The sequence below is a fragment of the Gambusia affinis genome, linkage group LG16, assembly GCF_019740435.1.
Source record: "Gambusia affinis linkage group LG16, SWU_Gaff_1.0, whole genome shotgun sequence".
NCBI lineage: Eukaryota > Metazoa > Chordata > Actinopteri > Cyprinodontiformes > Poeciliidae > Gambusia > Gambusia affinis.
Genome location: NC_057883.1, coordinates 9029543 through 9048387, shown reverse-complemented (window position 1 = coordinate 9048387; position 18845 = coordinate 9029543). Strand labels below are relative to the sequence as shown.

General features: G+C 37.8%; 1 protein-coding gene across 1 annotated transcript in view; it reads left to right on the top strand.

Annotated features, from left to right (window-relative positions):
- Window positions 1–822: 822 nt before the first annotated feature.
- Window positions 823–18845, top strand: part of stag1a (stromal antigen 1a) — a 43649-nt gene continuing 25626 nt past the window's right edge. Inside the window, exon 1 of the mRNA XM_044143475.1 lies at window positions 823–1000. The gene's annotated coding sequence lies outside the window, so the exon portion shown is untranslated. The remainder of the gene's footprint in view (window positions 1001–18845) is intronic.

Genomic DNA, 18845 nt, shown 5'->3' with positions numbered 1-18845 from the left:
AGAGAAGATGCATCTTTAAGACTTGTTCAATATATTTGTAAGCAGAATGCATATGCAGAAAACAGGGATTACTATAATGATAACCATATGAGCTTATAAAGTAAACAACAATCCTAACATTTCATAAATGTTTTTTTAAACTAATAATGAAATATTAATAAAATAACTACAGCACATAACAAGAAGTGATAATAAACAGTGTAAAAAGATTACAATGAAGTGAGATGCATTAGAATGAAACAGAGAGCAATAGTAGGTACAAGAAATCCCTAAAGATAAAATAAAAGTTGCCAATGAAGGATAGCTACACAAAAGGTAAATTATTTTTAAAAAGATGAAACAGACAATGAAACAAAGGAGGTAAAATGACAAACTGCATTGTGAACAAAAGAAGGACATGAAAAATTAATAAAGAGTGGTTCAAGATAGACATGGCAAAATTTTGCTGCATATCTATTTTAGCCAAGGTATCTCGGTTTGCGGCTGCATTATCATATAGGCTACGCATAAAAATCGAATACAAAATCGTAATACAGTATGCATAGTATTTGAGGAGCAAATATTGCTTTCGTATAATCTTAATTAGCCTACTATATACTCTTTTTACTTGACAACTGTTTGAAGTAGCTTAATAGTATGAGAGACGGGGAGTCTCTGCTCCTCTGCGCGTCCACGTCACTGTTTTGCTGGCGGGGTCAGCTCTCCCTCGCTCCACCAGCTCTCCTTTCCCTTCCCAGGCTCGCCCCCCGGAGGCGCGTGTCCGCCGCGGCACGGTGTGTCCGCCAGGGGGCAGCTGTGTCTCGGTCTGAGCCTGCGCCGCTCCCGCTGCATCACGGAGAGGAAAATACCACCAGATGGCGGTTTAGGATTGCTGCTCTTATCTCAAGGCGCGGTTCTGCTCGCACGGCCAATTTTCAATATAAATATACCAACTATATTCAAACTAAAATCGTTTGCACCTTTCGGAAGGCAATAACCAGTCCGGCGATGGTCGTTAAAGGTGAGTGTCTTGTGGTTTTGTCGTGTTTTGTGCGGTGGTAATGGAGACGGGGCACGGAATAAAGATGGTGGACACAGACAGGGAAGGCTGGGCGGTTGGGGGATGGGCGCTAGCGGCTAACGGAGGTGAATGTGCTTTCTCTCCCCTCAGTTACATTACATAGCCTAGCGCGGCTATTAGCCTGCGAGCTAGCCGCAATTTTTTTCTTTTTTTTCTTTTTTTTTTTTTGGCCAGACAACTTGTTAGAAGAGCGAGTGTTTGCAGCAGCGCTGCTGTGATTGCCACCAATTGTCACTCGGCTTTATGAGTTTGTCTTGTCAACAAATAAAGAGCTGGGCAGTGTGACGTGTTTTTTAGCTGTTTGCAGGCAGGATTCAGAGCATCACCTTTTCTCGTTGTATGATGTACAGTACTGGCTTCCTCCTTGTTGTGATTGGCTTTATTGTCAGTTTCCACGCTATTTGCCACGCTGTTGTTGGCACTGTTGTCATCATACTACAGGCAGGTTGTTTTTTCCAAACAGAAATACACACTCGCACATATAGTTAGTACTTTTTCGTGCACCTTCTTCCCTTCAAGTTGGGTGACTTTTAATACTACATAATAAAACATGCTGCTGTTTGTACATCAGTAAAAAGCACGTGGGTGTTTCCATCTAAAAAACTACAGATTAGAGTCCTGCATGTTTTGCAGGATTATTATGGCGCTCTTTCCCCTTTCCGCCCCCTTCCGTGCGGGAAACAGGCAAACATTGAGCGGGGAAACATGAGTCACATTAGTGGGGGGATGGGCTCCATCAGCCAGCCCCCCTAGTGGGGCTTTGGTCCTGACTCCCCTCCACCACTGACCCCTGCTCAGCTCAGCCTTTGCAGTGTTGATAGGAGAGTACCTACTGGCAGCTTCATGAATCTGAGATTGTTGCATAACTGCTTTGTTTACAGTCAGCCATGTGATTTCTCATGCAGGCTTTCCTGGTCTACTGTTTGCAACCTGTATGCCTGCCAACTGGTCTTGCATTCCTCCTTCAGTCTGCACACAACACACTTAATTAAGGCTGTGGAACGAGTTGCACATATTGTTTTTGTTTGCTTTTTTTCAGATTATTTTTTTTATCAGCTTTTCTATGCAAAATTTCTGGTTTCTAGTTGTATGAAGTTTTGATTGGCTGATATGGTTACTGGCTGATTCCGATATTAGTACATTTTTATGCTTTCTGAACAGATAAATCTTTTAGCAAACCGTGTCTTGACAAAGAAACACCAGAGTTACAGTGCTGTCTATTTGCATCACTGGGGATCGTCTAATTCCTGCAACCTGCGGACGTCTCACTACATCTTTACTTTTGTCCTTGAGAAAGATTTTTCTTTTACGTTTTCTGTGTGATGTACACATTTAAATCATAATGAATTTCTGTACCAAAACTTGCAGACATTGACCTCACTTTGAGGCTGAATGCCACGCATGTGCTGCATTTTCAGCTTGTACGTTTGGCGGTCTGGCAAAGCCTAAAAAGAAGCAAAAAACAAAAGTATAAAAATAGTTTTATGGACAGTTTTTCTTTTGAATTCTTATTCATGAAATCCAAGTTGATTTGCATGCAGTCCTGCGTAAAGTTTTTTTTTTTATTAGAACATCGTTCTCATGTCATGATGGGTTTTGGATGGCTAATAGCATTTTTGTGTCTTTTGATTGTAATAATTTTTATTTTTAACAAATTTGTTTTTATCGCCTTTGTTAAAATGGTGCATTAATTTACATCTGTGTATGCTAGAGAACCTCAGGTAGGCTATGACTCAATTCTCTTCACTAGTTAGTTAGTACACTTCACTAACTAAGCTGAAATAGATATGGATTCTTTATTGCATCATTGGAATAGTGTCATATTCATTTGGATCTAGACATCTTAATGATCAAACAATGTGTTTTAATCATTGATAAAGCACAAAAGGCAGCATATAAACAATTTCACTAGAAAATTCTAGTTTCAGACAATCAATCCATTTGTGGTGGAAACTCCAGAATTAAGCCTGTCGGTGCTTTATATGTTTTTGTATAGATTTTCTAAATCTAGATGTCCTATTTCTGGCATTCATGTAATGATATGATCGGTCCACTTCCTGCTTTCATTTGATTTTGTTTTTTTCAGTAAACAAACACTTGCATTTTTTAATGAATGTTTCTTTTTTCCCCTAATCATTCAATACTTTGGACAAATTATGGTGCCAAGTACTAAAATTTCCTATACGTTTAATTTAAATGTATGTGGTTTTCTGGTTATTTCAAATTGTTTAACAGAAAACATATCACTGCACTGATGTGAAAATCGTCAGTGCTTCCCAGTATTAATGTTGCTGTTATGGTTGAAAACAGATATTTACAGATATTGTAAAAAAACACAACATATATGTATATATAGAACTTTTCTTACGGCTTGAACAAAAAGACCGCTGACCACACTTCTTCAGTTAAACTCCCCACAATCCTGCGCTGCATTGCTGCCACTGTCACAAATACCACATGACCAACCTCCTCCACTCCACCTGCAGAAGCAAACGGCAACAAGATGGAAATAAATATCAGACGTTAATATCAACCCAGTTTTATTTATCAAACCGATATGTTTTAAAAAAAAAAAAAAGTCTACTATTACCAGTGTCATTGCCGATATGCCGTGTACCCTACGTTCTACCTTTTGGTGATGTATAAATAAACTGGATTGGATTGAGCCCTGGTTGGTACAAAAACGACCAAAACGCCACCTGTATGAAACGATGAAGGGGAGAAATTACCTGTAACAGTTAAAGTAGCGCACAGCACAAAGCCTTAGAGGCTGACCAGACTTTCACGTTGAGATCCGGTCCTTGGATCTCAGTTGGACGTGTCACCGAAGAGCTAGGCGGTGGATCACAGAGGTCAGGGGAAATTAAAATTAGGCTGGTGTCATCATGCAAAATTTACATGTTCTTCTATCTGATGGGGGTTAGCTCTGCTGTGCTAGAAAGTGTGGTTTTTTTTTTTTCAGGCTTGTGATGACACAACCTAAAAAATGTATTAAGTTTGGGTTTTAGCACCATTCCTGCCATACCCACACAGTGGTTGACTCTGTTTTATGGCATGTAGTGAAGAATGTTTAGTTATGCACCACCGTCTCTCTGCCTCAGGCTGTTAAACAGACCAGTTTGAAGCAGATGTTTATTGCATAAGTTATGAAAGGTAGCTGATGTGAAGAGCGTCTTGGTGTTTAAACCTTTGGACAGTTCACAGGTAACAGAAGTAGTGAATGTTTCCCAAGTCGCTTGGCTCCGTGCCCGCATGATTTCCACAGAGAGCTGATAAACAACTGAGAAGCACATGGCAAGACTCATTAGAATAGACACATCAGGAAGTGGGTAATGGTAAATAATAACCTGCATTGAATATATTAGATGTGTTTTTAAAGGGGAATGTATGGAGCCAGCTTCTCTTTAGGAACGCACAAAGATAAGCTGCTTAATGAACAGTACTTAACTGTAATGAGATGCAATGTTGTTTGAATGAGTGGGATGGACTACAGTACAGTATCTGCTTTATAGAGGCTGACTTTTGAGCTGAGAGTTTCATATATATATATATATATATATATATATATATATATATATATATATGATGGAGTAATGATTTAGCCCAGGGGTTTTTTGTGATGGGGTTGACATTTGTCAGAATGTATCAAATGGTGACCTTGATTCAACATGCTGGCTAAACGAAGAAGTCTTTCCTGCTCGTTCCTTTGGCCAGCCTGTGTTGACTGTGAACACGGTCACAGAAATGACAGAAGAAAACCAAATACTGTCATCACTGGTCATGCATGAGTCAAATGCTGGTTTAAGAAATACGAAAGCAGTTTATAATGGATTCTCTTTCAGTTATGCTTCATTTCGACATAAGGATAAGGAATTGGCCTAATGTTCAATGTAGTTTTATGAGACTAATTGAAGAATGTTTTCCAATAAATTTTTGCAAAGCTTTGCAAACAGTAGGTTGGATTTATTTGATGATATATAATTTTGAAAAAAGATGATTTGCATCAAAATGGACACTTCGCAGCATAAGGAAAATATGTAATTGTGATAGCAAATACAGTGACACTGATTACAATTAACCTACCTTTTCCACACGTCACTCTTCATTGCAGTTCATTTTAGCCATTTTCATCTTCCCAAACTGGAATAACTATAAACAAACATCCAGGTTTTCCCCTTCCTTACAGTGAATGACCTGATCAATACAAATCAAAACAATGACCGTTTCAAAAATTCAAACGACACAGCAGGTATGCCAGGAACAAAACCTTCTTTGACTCACTTCATTTGAAAAGGCAGAAGTGCTGTTTGGAAGTATTTGCTCATAAGTCACAGGAAATGCCTGATGATGTCAATGAGGCCTTTTGCCTCTGTTCTACGGCGAGGTGACTACAAACTCAAACACCGACGCTCTGATTTTTAGGAGGTACTTAGAAATGATAATAAATGTTCCAAGCATTAAACTTGCTTAGCAGCACAAATTCACTCTATGCGTGTCATTATTAGCAAGTTGTTGAAAGCCTCATTTTGGCTCTTGCGCCGCTGGTGGGTAAATGACTCATGGTTGGTACGAAACGTCCTGTTGCTCAGGCAATCTGAAGTACAAGAGTAGAAAAAGATGACGAGGCGAAATGACCTGCGCTGCCCAGTATGCCTCTGTTGAGACATAAAGGAATTGAAGTGTGGCTAATAGTAAAACTAAGAACTTCAGCGGGCATCTTTTATGTGATAAACCTTTTTATTTTTATAATATTTAGTCAAGAATTTTATCTTCAAACATTTTTTTATTTTTTTTTTTAATCAATCAGACTATGGCAAGCAGTTTGGCCAGAATTTAATAAGAGCTCTTGGCATCAAAGAAAATATGTTTCAGAATTTCCATAAATAAATGCACTTAATAGGGCTGTGGTGCAAGTCATGGTTTAGTCTGTCGAGAAACCAGCTTTTCAGTTACGCTTGTGAGCTGGATCATTAAAAAGATATTAAATTTAAAGCAGATGTTAGCTTGTTTGCACTTTTGCATCATGAAAGAAGCATTTTTATTTAATTTGCTGCTGACTTCTTGAGGATTCTCACTAATTAAGACAATAAACTATGTATACTATCATTGATTGGAAAAACCTGGGCTGCATGATATTTGCGTAAAGCATAAAGTGTTGTTCTTTAAAATACTTTTTGATGACTACACAGTGGACTCTGCCCATTCACGGTTCTGTTTTTGTGGATTTTTCTGTGAAACATTACTTCAAATTATTTGTGGAACAATATATTCTTATATATATATATACATGACACGCTATTGGCTTGCATTTTCAAAGCTGCCAATCCAGAAGTGGCATAAATTTTTCCTCGTGTCGCTGATTGGCTGTAACCAGATAAGGGAGGCGTTGGATGTTAGCTTTGGTGGTGATGATAAGACTGTTTCCACAGTGCATCTTAAGGTATATTTGGTGTTTAAACTATTAAAATAGGAAGTTATAATCATTAATCTAGATCTTACGTCCTCCTTTTCCATCATCACCTTATCCTAAGCATTTCAACTTTGTAATTAAGGTTAGACACAACACAAGTCCATCTAAGACTAAAACAGTTTGAATGCATGAAACATCAGGTGCAGTACATATGTATTCTTTTTATCACTTGCTTTTAGAGAATGCTGCTGCCTCTTTTGTACCAATATGCCATCACTTCACGCTTGCTAAAATAATTCTTTCATCTCTGGGGTTTCCTTGCTCTGTGGTTTTCTGTAACGTAATCAGCTGTTGACTAGAAATGAGCAATATTGCTGCAAAGCCACCTCATTACAGCATTCTGCATAAAGAGTCAGGCTAAAACACTCCAGGGGATAGAATTGTATTAGAGGGTTGATGAATGTGTCCACTTGCTTAGTTTCCTTTGCACCCTGGAAGGCGGACGTTTTGGATTTGAACAAACTCGTGGTGTGTGTCTCAGGGTTATCTGATGCTTCAGTTGCATGTCATGTGGTTGCAACCTTGCAGGTTGTCATAGATTCTAAAATCTAAAGAGTAATTAACCTTGGATTAGAGCTGTTGCAGCATTGTGAGGTCGTCTTGAACGGCAACAGAGTCTGATTATTTCTTTTGGTTTTGAACTTTTGTTCCCTGAGCTGAGGAGAGATGGAACAGCACACTGCGGGTGCTGTTAAAGAAAACCAAAGAAATACTGCTGAATAGATACATGCAAAACAAAAACAAAAAAGAAAAAAAACACGGATGGCACTGTATCAGTTAATGACCATGGTTATGCTAGCTTCTCTTCACAAAGCATTTGTTTCTTATTTCCACAGAATTATGTGCATGTCAAACATCACTGTGTGGTTCTGGCGAACTAAGCTGTGATTGCTTTTGGATGTAAGAATAATACGAGATTACTTAGATTAGTGGGGTAGAAATTGGCAGCCCCACTTTAAAAAGGAAAATTGCCTGTTGTCGAGTAACGGCGGTTATTTTGACATAATGATGGGTCAGATTACACAATTGCACCAGATAATACGGTTATTACCATTACTCAAGCAACACTTGCGATCAGAGTACTTGACAAAGGAGTGCTCCTCAGTTGTCGAGTGGAGCACTAATGATTTAAGGTGTTACTTCTCTTTGTGAGTTTTGCAGATGTGTGAGCTCTCGCCGGTATCGCTGTGTGGTTCTGTGGTTGCTAAGTTAAAACAGGGTGCTTTTACCTGTTTGCTTGTTAAAACCAAACTGATTCAAATTTCAAATGTAAAGCTATTAACTTCATTATCCAAGTAGATGTTTTTTTTTAAAGCATAATTACCGTAGATGTAAAGAGATTTCCCTGTGTTGTTTTTGTGTTTATCAAAACCTTAACAGTGTTGGCAGACAGAAGCGTAATTTAGATCAGCATTAACATCGGTATCTGCCGATGTTAATTTTTTAACGTCTCGATATTAGCCCGGTTGGTAAAACTGGGACAATATCAACAACTGATGTTTATGTGCAGTGGAGCAATTTCAGATAATATAAACATCTCAAATTTTCATATTGATATAAAGCCCAATGGTCTGTTCTGCCCCTCTTGTCTGCAATGAGAATCCTGTTTTATGCATTTCTGAGTAAGTAGACAGTTAAGTATTTATAGGTTCATATACATTTCCAAAGTTTTGGTCTTGCTGGTCACCATGATCTCATCGCTGTACTTTTTCTGTTCAAGATAAAAACGAAAACCCACGCAGTTTAAATTTATAAAGCCCATCAAAATCAGTTGGAAGAGGTTTGTAATTTACGTTTTGAAATACGCGGTCGAGTCAACACCAAATATGTCTTGGGTTGATTCTAAAGAAAAAATGCTTGCGTATTTGGGTCTAGTTCTTTGCAGATCCGATTGCCACTGTCTGATGTCTAACTAGCTTGCAAGCACATGGTGGAGAACAGCAGTATATTGCTGTAGTAAAGATTTTCTGTCTGTGGATATTTCATAGCGGGATGACAGGAAGCAACTGAAGGATTCCCCTTTACTACAGCTGCCTTACTGCTTTATGTTGCAACTCTTCCAGCCTAAATAAGCTGTTCAATTTTCACCACTGACAGATGGGCATAAAAACATTATTGTCTTGTTGCAATGGGGAAGTGACAGTGGGTGACTTATATTGCACAGCATTTTTGTCTGTTTGTTTGGAAGCTTTTAAAGCTCAAACAAACAAACAAACAAACAAAAAAAAGACAAAATTACAACAAAACAACTTTGTTGTTGAAACTCTTAAATGTCAGTTCATGTGGGACGTTTTTGTTCTGCAGTGGTCAGTGCCAACCGACATGACGTAGTAAGGAAAACCCTTCAGCTGTGGAAATGTACCCACAACGGGCAGAGCTTAAGATCCGGACCACAAAGTAGGGGAAGAAAAAAAAAAAAAAAAGCTCCTGGTGGCTGGAATTGGACAGTTTTCAGCTCAACTGGCCTCAAAAACACAATCTAGTCCCCGATCAGCCAACACACCATACATAAAGTCTTGCAGGTCGCAGCAACAGCAGCACTTTTTGTTGTAAAAGTTATTACTGCAGGGATAACACTCCCTCCCCAGTTATCTGCTTTCATTGTCAGTGAGGTGTTTTCAGATGAAGCTGCAGGAACCTATTTAAAAGCAAACAGTGTTTTCTACTCGGGCATATCGCCTTTTGATTCTACTTGCTGCAACAGTGAGCTGCTCTTCATTCCCTTACCTTTTCCCATTTTTCCTGTTCAGGTTGGTTTTCACCTGGAAAAGTAGATAAAGAAGTATTTATTTTTTTGTGCTTTCGTCCTCGCTGTTGTGGTACGTGTTAGACTTCTCAAAACGACTTTGGTAGAAAGAAATATTTTTGGAATACTGCTAAGATGTTTAGGAGAAATCTGAATTGATTAAATCACTATTTACGGGTCATAAATTCATAAAAAGTGGAGATCAAATATTTTTGCAAAAATCTCTGATTGGTTCGTCTCCGCTCAGAAGAAATAACCACAAGCACAATTAACTTCATGTGTCGAATTTGACATAATTGTCAACATGAAAGGGGCAACTAGAATGTGCTATGGACGACTGGCCAATGATTGTGAGTCAGTAAAACACAGAATATCAGTTTAAAGATCGTGGAAAAAAGACCAGCATCTGTTCTGGGTTAGTAATATTCCTAATCTCTTGATGAAAAGAGTTTTCCTTTCTGTTTGTGAAAAAGAGATTTGCTTTAACATTAATTGGAAAGTTTGAATTTCTACTTGACGCACGGTCCAGTATTAAATCGATAAAAGGACGGGCTACGATGATGCATTTTTAATCTCTTTTCGATGTGTTAACGTCTAAAGGCAGAGATTTATATTCTGCTTGTAGAGAATCAAGGGTTTCGCACCTGAGAGATGAATGGATCCATTTGTTGGCTTGGTAGGGATTTAATATGTTTGTTTCATCTGTATGGCATCCAGATCTAAACGTGGCCCCTGACCAGATCTTTAAATCCAGAAAATGTCATTTACACAGTCGAGGTTAACAACCAGTGTCAAGCAACGGCCTACGATGTGGCCCTGTTTGTCTTGCCAATCAGTATTATTTGTCTTTCTAAGTATTGATTCACTTGCTTGTGCCAAGTCAATTCTCAGGCTACTGGAGAGAAAATACAGTGGGTACAAAAGGATAAGTAGAGCAGCAGAGTGTTGATGTAGATCAAACTCTCACAGATCTACATGATTTCTTTAGCAGTACTATAATTATTAAAAAGAATATATCTATAAACTTTAGGGAAATTAAACATTTCAAGTTCTTGGAGTAGGGTAGATGTTTCAAGAGTGCATAAATCCCAGTAAGGTTTTGTAATATTTGAATTTATTGACAAAAGTTTTTTTTTTTGTTTTTTTTCCCCCTTCCAATGACTTATCTACTTGTAAGGATCGTTTTTGACACTTCATGTAATTATATGATGCATAGTGGCTGGTGAGAGCACTGTTGTAGTTCAATAAATATAGGTGTGAATCCAGTAAATGAATGTTGAATGCATTTATGTTGGACATTTGCACACCCTTGATTGTAATAATCCAAATGCAAATGAACGATGATGAGCACATTGAAAGACTGCTTAATTGCACAACACAAGTTGTGCAGTTGACTCTTAGAGGTCTTGTTCTTCTGGCTTGTACAGAAAAATTAATATTGTGTTTTAAAAAAAAAAACCCAACAACTTTCCATCTCTCAAAATGTCATTTACAGAAATCTCACTTCTATATTTCTAAATAAAGAAGAAATGGGATCAAATCAGCTCTGAGCACTAAGACTGCAACAATCAAGTATGTTAGTAATGAAGAATTACGTATAGTAGGTATTCATATATGTTAGCAGGACGGACATTTGTGTTTGTTTTATTGTTCCTTTTAACTTCGCCTCTTGGCAGTGGAACTTATACAGTTGAAGTCTGTTTATTAATGCTTGCCACATTTGTAAAGAAAAGAGTCAAAAGCAGAATAAGTTGTTTGGCATTGGCAGATCAATTTTGACAAGTTTTTCATGACTACAGCCCACAAACTCAAATCTCCTGCTTAACTTTACTTTACTTTTTCCTCATGAATGCGGTGCCGTTTGACAGCCTTAATACAGATTTTACTACAATATAAGATTTAGTACATTGAACCACCTAATTCATGATCATAAGGAAAACCCACATATGAAACTGTACAAAAGCCATGTCTAAGCACAGTTATTTGAGTTGCTCAGATTATTCAACCTTAATCTAAAGCTTTGACCTTTCAAAAGCAGATTTAGCCAATTTCATTTACTTAATAGGGCCCATCGATGACACAGTTTAAAATATTTTGTTTGAGTTTATACTGTAGGGGAAAAGATGACGTCACGGTGTGGTAGAGAGAGAACAGGCCCAGTAAAACAAGGTTTTATTGCTTTTAGGCGAGACTCAATCACAAGTTTGAGTTGGGACTTTTTATTACCATCTAATTTTGCCACTTTAATTATTAGTCTGTGTGTGTTCCTTCCAACATATAAACTCCCTACTACAGCTGTGTAATTTGGAAAAACCCATTTGGTCTCGCAGCAGTGCGCGTTCATCGTCATTTCTGTGAAGTGTCGAGGTGGGATGTTTATGCTCAAAGGGAGTGAAACTCTTCAAAACACGATTCCCTGCGACTCTCCACGGCAGCAGACCCTTTGTGGTAATAGTTGGAATGACCCATTCTCTGAGTTGGAGGGGAGTCTTTAGATTCTGATGAGCTTCGATAACACAGTGGCAGAAAAGACCAGCCGTTTCACTTCCATCTATGAGTCAAAACATGTCATATAGCTACTCTTGTTTCTTGACTGGCCAGTCACAACCTGATTTCTTGTTCCACCACTAATGAAGATAATACACATCTTGGGAATCTGTTTTTAAGATTTTTAAATGTATCTTGACAGCATTTGCCTCTCATTCATTTTCTTTTTACTTCAAGTGGTCCCCAGGCTGAGATGCTTTTCACTTCTTAGACCCTTTTTTTTTAATCAGCAGTCCTTTAACCTCATCTTGTAATTTTCATAACTGCACTCTGTAACAGACCAATCATTTCCCCCACCCCTTTCAGTGCCAGAACATTATTGCCAGTCAATGGTTTCTCCCCACCCCCTTTTGCCTTGACATTAGCAGACTTGTCCCGCTTCGGTGAAATAGTCCACATTCCGTCAGATGATTGGAAAGTAATAATGGCTGTGAGGGTTTTAATGGCTGTCGCAGCCAACATGTGTCAGTCCGTGTGTTTGTGCTCCCATCTTGCTTGTTTCTCACATTCGGTTAGACGTTGTCATGAAGAAGACTGAAAATTGGGCCAAGGTGACAGAGAGAGAGAGCGAGACAGAAAACCGATGAGAGAAGAGGGAATATTGCATTTCTACTCCATTGACTCTCTGGCTGCTTCTTCCTCATTTGCCTTACTGTTAGACTTTTAATGAGTTAACCCCCCCAGATCCGTTTACATCCCTCTGCATCCCGTCTTCTTCTCCTATCATTTTGATAAATTTTCCGTCCCTCACCTACTTTCTTTTAATCTGTTTTGTAAGAGTTTTGTGATCCGTGTTTTATTCTAAGGTGGCTCTTAAAATTTTTATATTTTTTTTCCCCCTAGCAGATTTTCATCAGCATTCATCCACCTCCCCTCTGCTCTGCTAACATTGTGTGCTGTTGAAAATGAGTAGACAGTAGTTTGTGGCTGCAGCAGATGGATGTGTGTGTTTTGTGTGAGCACACAGCCACGCGGCTGTGTGTCTGACAGCCTTTCCGTGTCAAACGGGTAATCTCCCGTGTGACATAATCATAATCTGGTTAAACCAGGCGTCTACAGTTGGGACCCCAAGGCTGTTCGGTCTCGGTGTGTAAAGAGGATGCAGACGCGATAAAGTTCAGCCATTTGTCTCGATGGTTCAGCTCATAACTGGGCCCCAGCAGGACCCAGTTACTGCAAGTCACTGTGGTCCGCTTCCATTGTCAGGGGCTTTTAAAGGTCTAAAAGATTGATGATGTTTTATTTTTTTTAGCATTGTGGTTGAGTTTTGTGAAGTTCCTTCCTCTTGGGTGGGAGAACATGTACACTAATAATTAATGGTATAAACCGGCTTCACTTAACTCTAGGTCAGTTCTCCTTTGTGTATCCTCATTTTAATTCCGTTTCATTCACCTAAACCTTGTTTGGTTAAATATTTTCATTAACAATCAAGAAATCCAGAGTGGAACCACTTCTGGTGGCAGAGACATTAAAAGAGTCTCTGCCATCTTTTACTCTCGGTTGCATGTGTACAGCTAAAATTAGTTTTGTTTATTTCATACCAATCCTTGTCTCGGTTGGGTTACATATAGTGCTGACCAGTGTATAATTTTATATACACTATTCTGCTTTTATCATAAAAACTCTACATTTTTGCTTGCGTGCAGTCAAAGCCTGAGCCTAAGCTGGTGTTTGATGTCTGAGGACCAGCGTTCTGGGTCAAAGCATTAAAAATGTGTCTCCAGCTTCTTCATTTTAGCAGAACTGAGGAAAAACTCCTACACAGTTGGTCACATAGTTTTTTAATGGTGTCAGTCTAAAAATGTTGCTATAAAGTAATCATTCATTTGCAGTTTTATTTTTGTGGCCTATTCATAAAATAAACAAAGTTGAAATACACTATTGATTCTGTTGCATCTACTAGCACTTCTGTGTAGGAAATGACGAATAAAACCTTTAGAAAAGTTTCTGGTTAAACTTTTGAAAGTGGTCCAACCTGACTTAGATTTTTGTATGTATTGTTACAGTCCTAATTATATAAGAATAATAACAAAACTGTGGAAAAACTTGGGGCAACTAAAATTTGATAAAGAAAGGCCGTCCAATGCAAGCAGTGCAAAAAGTTAGCCTGTATCCGTTATTACGGAAATCTTAACAAGAATTGATTTAAATGTTTTAGTTTCCAGAAAACTTTCTATCGCACTCTCAAGGTTTTGCTAAGCCCAGCAGGTTGGGTGCAGGGCAGTCATTCTTCCAGCGGCCCGTCGTGTTTTTAGTTAAAAAATGTTTAAAGTTGACAGAAAATTTGAAAATGTCACTTGATAATTATCTGCTGTTGAACGATTGGGAGATTAATTACATGAAGTCTTTAAAAAAAATGCAACCATTTTAAAAATACTTAAGTAAATAAGCAATGCTTAGCCTGGTGGGGGCACAAGAAAGGCTGGTGGGTTAGGGTTGAATATTTATTTGGGCCAGTTCAGGCTCCTGAAATAGGAGATGAGAACCCCTGATCAAAAACCAGAGTACCTCGTCCTACCAAACTGTCCCAGTGGGAGTTAAATGTGGATTTTCCAAAAGTGACGTATTATGAAGTTGATCTCTTCCTGTAGTGTCAGGCCATTCTTTTCGACTCTGGGAGAGCTGGCAGATATTGTTTTAATCCATCATTTGAGTTCACACAGCTGTGTTTCCACACATTGTTGTTTTATTTTTTTTTGTCAGTAGGTCTGAAAGCATAAAATTATAGCAAGAGAGTGTTTAAGCTTGGAAGCAGCAGAGTTTATTTTTATTTTTTTGCCACATCATAGTATTAAAAGTTATTGCTTGCTTTATGATTTGTACTTTCATCATCAGAAACTTCATTTTTTTCATAGCGGGGTTGTTTGAACCGTGTGTACTCATTGCTTAGCTTGCTGCCTGCTGTCGTGCTCTGTTTCTGTTCCCCCTTTTTCCACAAAAAAACATCAGTGATGGTGTATTTCTCATGCGGTATTCCTCACAGCTGCAGAGTATCTGGCTTACATCTCTATTCTCTATTCTGTTGACTTATTTCCTCTGACTAAAATGTAACACCTTGTCCAACTGGCTGGCTGGAATATGAAATAAAGTCGATGTGTTGCACATGAGAGGAAGTTAATGTTTACTTTGTGGCATGACATTAGCTAGGTTCTTACTGCTTGCTGCAGTTTTGTTGTGATGCACACAGAGAGATTGGTGGACAAAATTGTTGAACTCAGGACTCACCGGTCGGTAAATTAACGATTCAAAGGCCAATGCAGTGAAAATAACTTAAAAGAGAAGCGGACTCTGGCATTATGTTCTGCTCAGTTACGCAAAAAAGTCACAATTTCACAAGATTTCCCCCCAGAAAACTTGCTAAGTCCGGTGGTTGTACGCTAAGGCGGTCATTCGTCCAGTGGCCCGTCATGTTTTTGAGTTAAAAAATGTTGACAGGAAATTTAAAAATATCACTTATGTGTTATCAATAGATCGGAAGATTAATATCTGAACACAACTATAAAATGCAAACATTTTAAAAAGACTTAAAAAAAAAAAAAGAAGTAACGCTTAACCTAGTGGGGGCACAAGGGAAAAGGGGAGAGGGGTTATAATACACTGATTTCAAGTATTTTGATTAATACTGAAATTTATTCAACTCAACTTCCTATTGAGTTTCAGAGCATGCTGAAGTTATTTTAGCACTTAGCAAAATAAGATGAATCTGAAACAAATTTGACTAGAACAGATTCACATTTTTTTTTTTTTTTTTTTTAATTAAATTTGGAAGATGTGAAGTTCTGGTCAAAGGCCAACGTTCAGCATATCATTGATGGTTCCATGCCTGAATTCACACAACTTAAATGAATTAGTATTAGTAGCAATTCGTCAACCAACTGGCATGTGGACTGGCAAATATTACACTGCTTTATCAACACTTGTGAAAAAATATACTGGGAGAAAAATATATACCGTAAGTAAAATTGTAATTTAGAATAATTTAAACCTAAATCATTGATGTTGGTAACCCCCCCGTCCCCCAAACAAAAAATGGACAGTATTTTATTTGTAAAAAAAATCGTTCAAAGAGGAACATTGTCATCGGTCAGGCTCTGACTGTATGCAGCAGATTTAGAACGAAGGAGACTTCAGAATTTTAAGGTAATTTCAAGAGATAAACAATTGTGCAATTAAATGTTTATTTTAAGTTCATTAAAATTGACCAGTGATTAAAACTAGACAGTTTTCTTTCTCTTGGCTCTGTTTAGTGATCCATATGTCTAAATCTGATTCATTTATTTTAATTTTTTTTTCACAATGAGATATATTGAAAGAACTTCAGGATAAAGAGGACAGACTTTCTTATCTGATTGTGGCTGCAGGTTTTTTAGGTAGATAAATTAACTGGCTTTGATTATGAATAGCAAAAAATATATTCTGTTATGCACAGGATTTATAGGACACTCTCTTGTTCAAATAATATAGTTTTGAACCTGGATAGTTACATTTAGTGCATCACCTTTAGTTTTTTTTAATCTGTATCAGATTTCAGCCATAAAAGCAATGATTTCGGACAGAAAGATGGAACTGTTCTAGTTTTATTATATTTAGAACTGCATATACTGTGCAGTTAAACTGAGTTACTAAAATACAGCGTGTCAAGCAGAACTACTGATTTGCTTTCAAGTTTAAGACTTTCCTGCAACGCTCGTCAGTGAGAGATTTTATTTTACTGCTGCTCTCAACTCTTCTCTTGTGACCTTGATGCTTTAGCTACACTGGCTAATGCATTTGCTTTAAACAAATTCTAAGTCGCTATCTGATTTTGCTCGTTTTCTACCGAGGCACGTGTGGACGTGTTCCTGCTGCCTGTCAGTGAAATCCTCCTTAAATCCCAAGGCTCGTCTCGTATAGAGCTTGGCTAAGTGACACGATCACATTAAACCGCATATAACAAGGTGGTGGATGGGTGTGAAATGACAAATGGTTGCAGTATCTGCTCATACATATGTGGTAGTGAAAATCACTACCACATTCAATCAGGACATTTGCTTTATTTTGTTTATTTTGAGCACTACTCAAATTGTTATTGATGGGTTGTACTGAAGGTTATTTTTTTTTAGTAGCACTGTATTACACTGTATTACACTGTATTACACTGTATTACAGTGCTACAAATGTTTTTAGACTGAACTGTCTGGATTCTGGTTGAGTGTGTGACGGATGTAATGAGAAACAGGACAACTGTGATTGTAGCTGTAAGTGGTGCAGACGTTAAGTTTTCTACCCGTGCTTGGTCATTCCATTTTGTACTAATTCTCAGACTTTGTGTCAAAGCACTGTGTTGTTACAAATTACTGTTTAGTCAAGTATCTGCACTTCTGATTCTGACGTAAAGAAGCTGCTTCAGAGTGCTATGAAATAAATTTTTTTTATCTGCAATTAACTTTTAATTGTATGTTTAAGCTACACTGTTAAAAAGCAAAGTATCTCAAATTGAATAAATAATACTACGTTTGATTCAATATAACATAATGAGTCGTTTTTATCCCCAAAATATCGGGACTCGTTTTTGCAGGTTAGCCACCTTCCATCCAATCTAGTGTTAACTGAGTTTTTACTTTTTCCAAAAGTAGCAGTAATTTACTGACAATTCTTCTTCTAAAAAAATATACATAGCTCTATCATTTATTTGCAAAAATATTTGAAAAGGACACTCCTCAGATCTGCTGAGGATTTGCTCATGTAGAGGAATCACTGAAGTGGTTTGCCAACACTGCATCTGTTTTGATGGGACTTTTTGATAAGGCAAGTCATGGCACATTTTATTGTGATTCCAGTAAATTGTAAGCTGACTAAGCTTTCGGGAAAATATTTTTCCTGTTTGTTTTAGAAATCCTATATTCATTTAAAAACTCTAAAACCATCTTATCCAAACAATATAGATTTTTTTTTTTAAATGTGTATTTATTTTGATAGCTGCCCTAATTAGTGGAACAAATAGTAAAAATCACACTTTGCAAAATACTTTTTTTTTAAATTTTTTTTATGATTTGCAAACATCATCCAGCAGTGTTTATCACTTATAATAGATCAGAATCATAATGCATTTCACAGTGACAATAAACTGCACTGGAGATGTTGCGTATACTGTTAACAAGCAATCGCTTGTTAACAGCTCTCACTCTCCTCTAATGGGATGATCCCTCAATCCAAACGCTCCACGAACATTTAACTTTAATTAAATCCTTTTAAATCCACCCAGGCTAAAGTATTTCTCGAACCGCCTGTGTTTACCTTTAACACAGCAGCATTAATCTTTAGAAGTAAATCTCTTGCTCGCCAATGCACTCAATCCTGACACTTTTTTTTCCCCCTCTCCCTCTTGCTGCATCTTCATGCTGCCTAGTGTGTTGTTAACAGTGTGTTGCAGACAGTTCACAGTCCTGGTAGGTGAGAGCAGATGCAGAGCGCGGTTTACAGTTACAGATAACGGCTGAGGCTGATGTGGGTCAGATTCTCCCACAGCTTGAACTGTCTGGATAAATGTGTTTGTTTTTTTTATTTATTTTATTTTTTTTGAGTTGGTGAGGGGGATTTATAAGTGTTCAATTCCCGGTGAGCTGAAATTACTGTTTGAGAAATGGAGAGAGTTTGTTGCTGTGGAAACCGGCGTCTAAGGTAATAGTTGTCAATTTGTGCAACCAGGTTTTCATGCTTCTTATCTCAAGTCACACAAAAGTATCAAGGTAATGCCCCTTAGCTTGAAATTGATCTATCTTCTGCTTGGCAAGTCTCGTCTCTACTGGCATCGAGTAGAAACGAGACTGTAACGGAAACTTAAGCTGGTTTATCATGTGGCCAGTCACATCCCTTCTTAGTTCATATCTACGGTGTAAAGTAAACACCCTGCTTCTGTTTGTTTTTTTTAATTACTATTAAATGTTTCAGCTATCCAAACAAGTTCTAATTCGAAAGATAATTTGAGGAAACACAAAGTGTAACTTTGAAATGATTATTTCATTTCTTGAGGAGAGCAACAA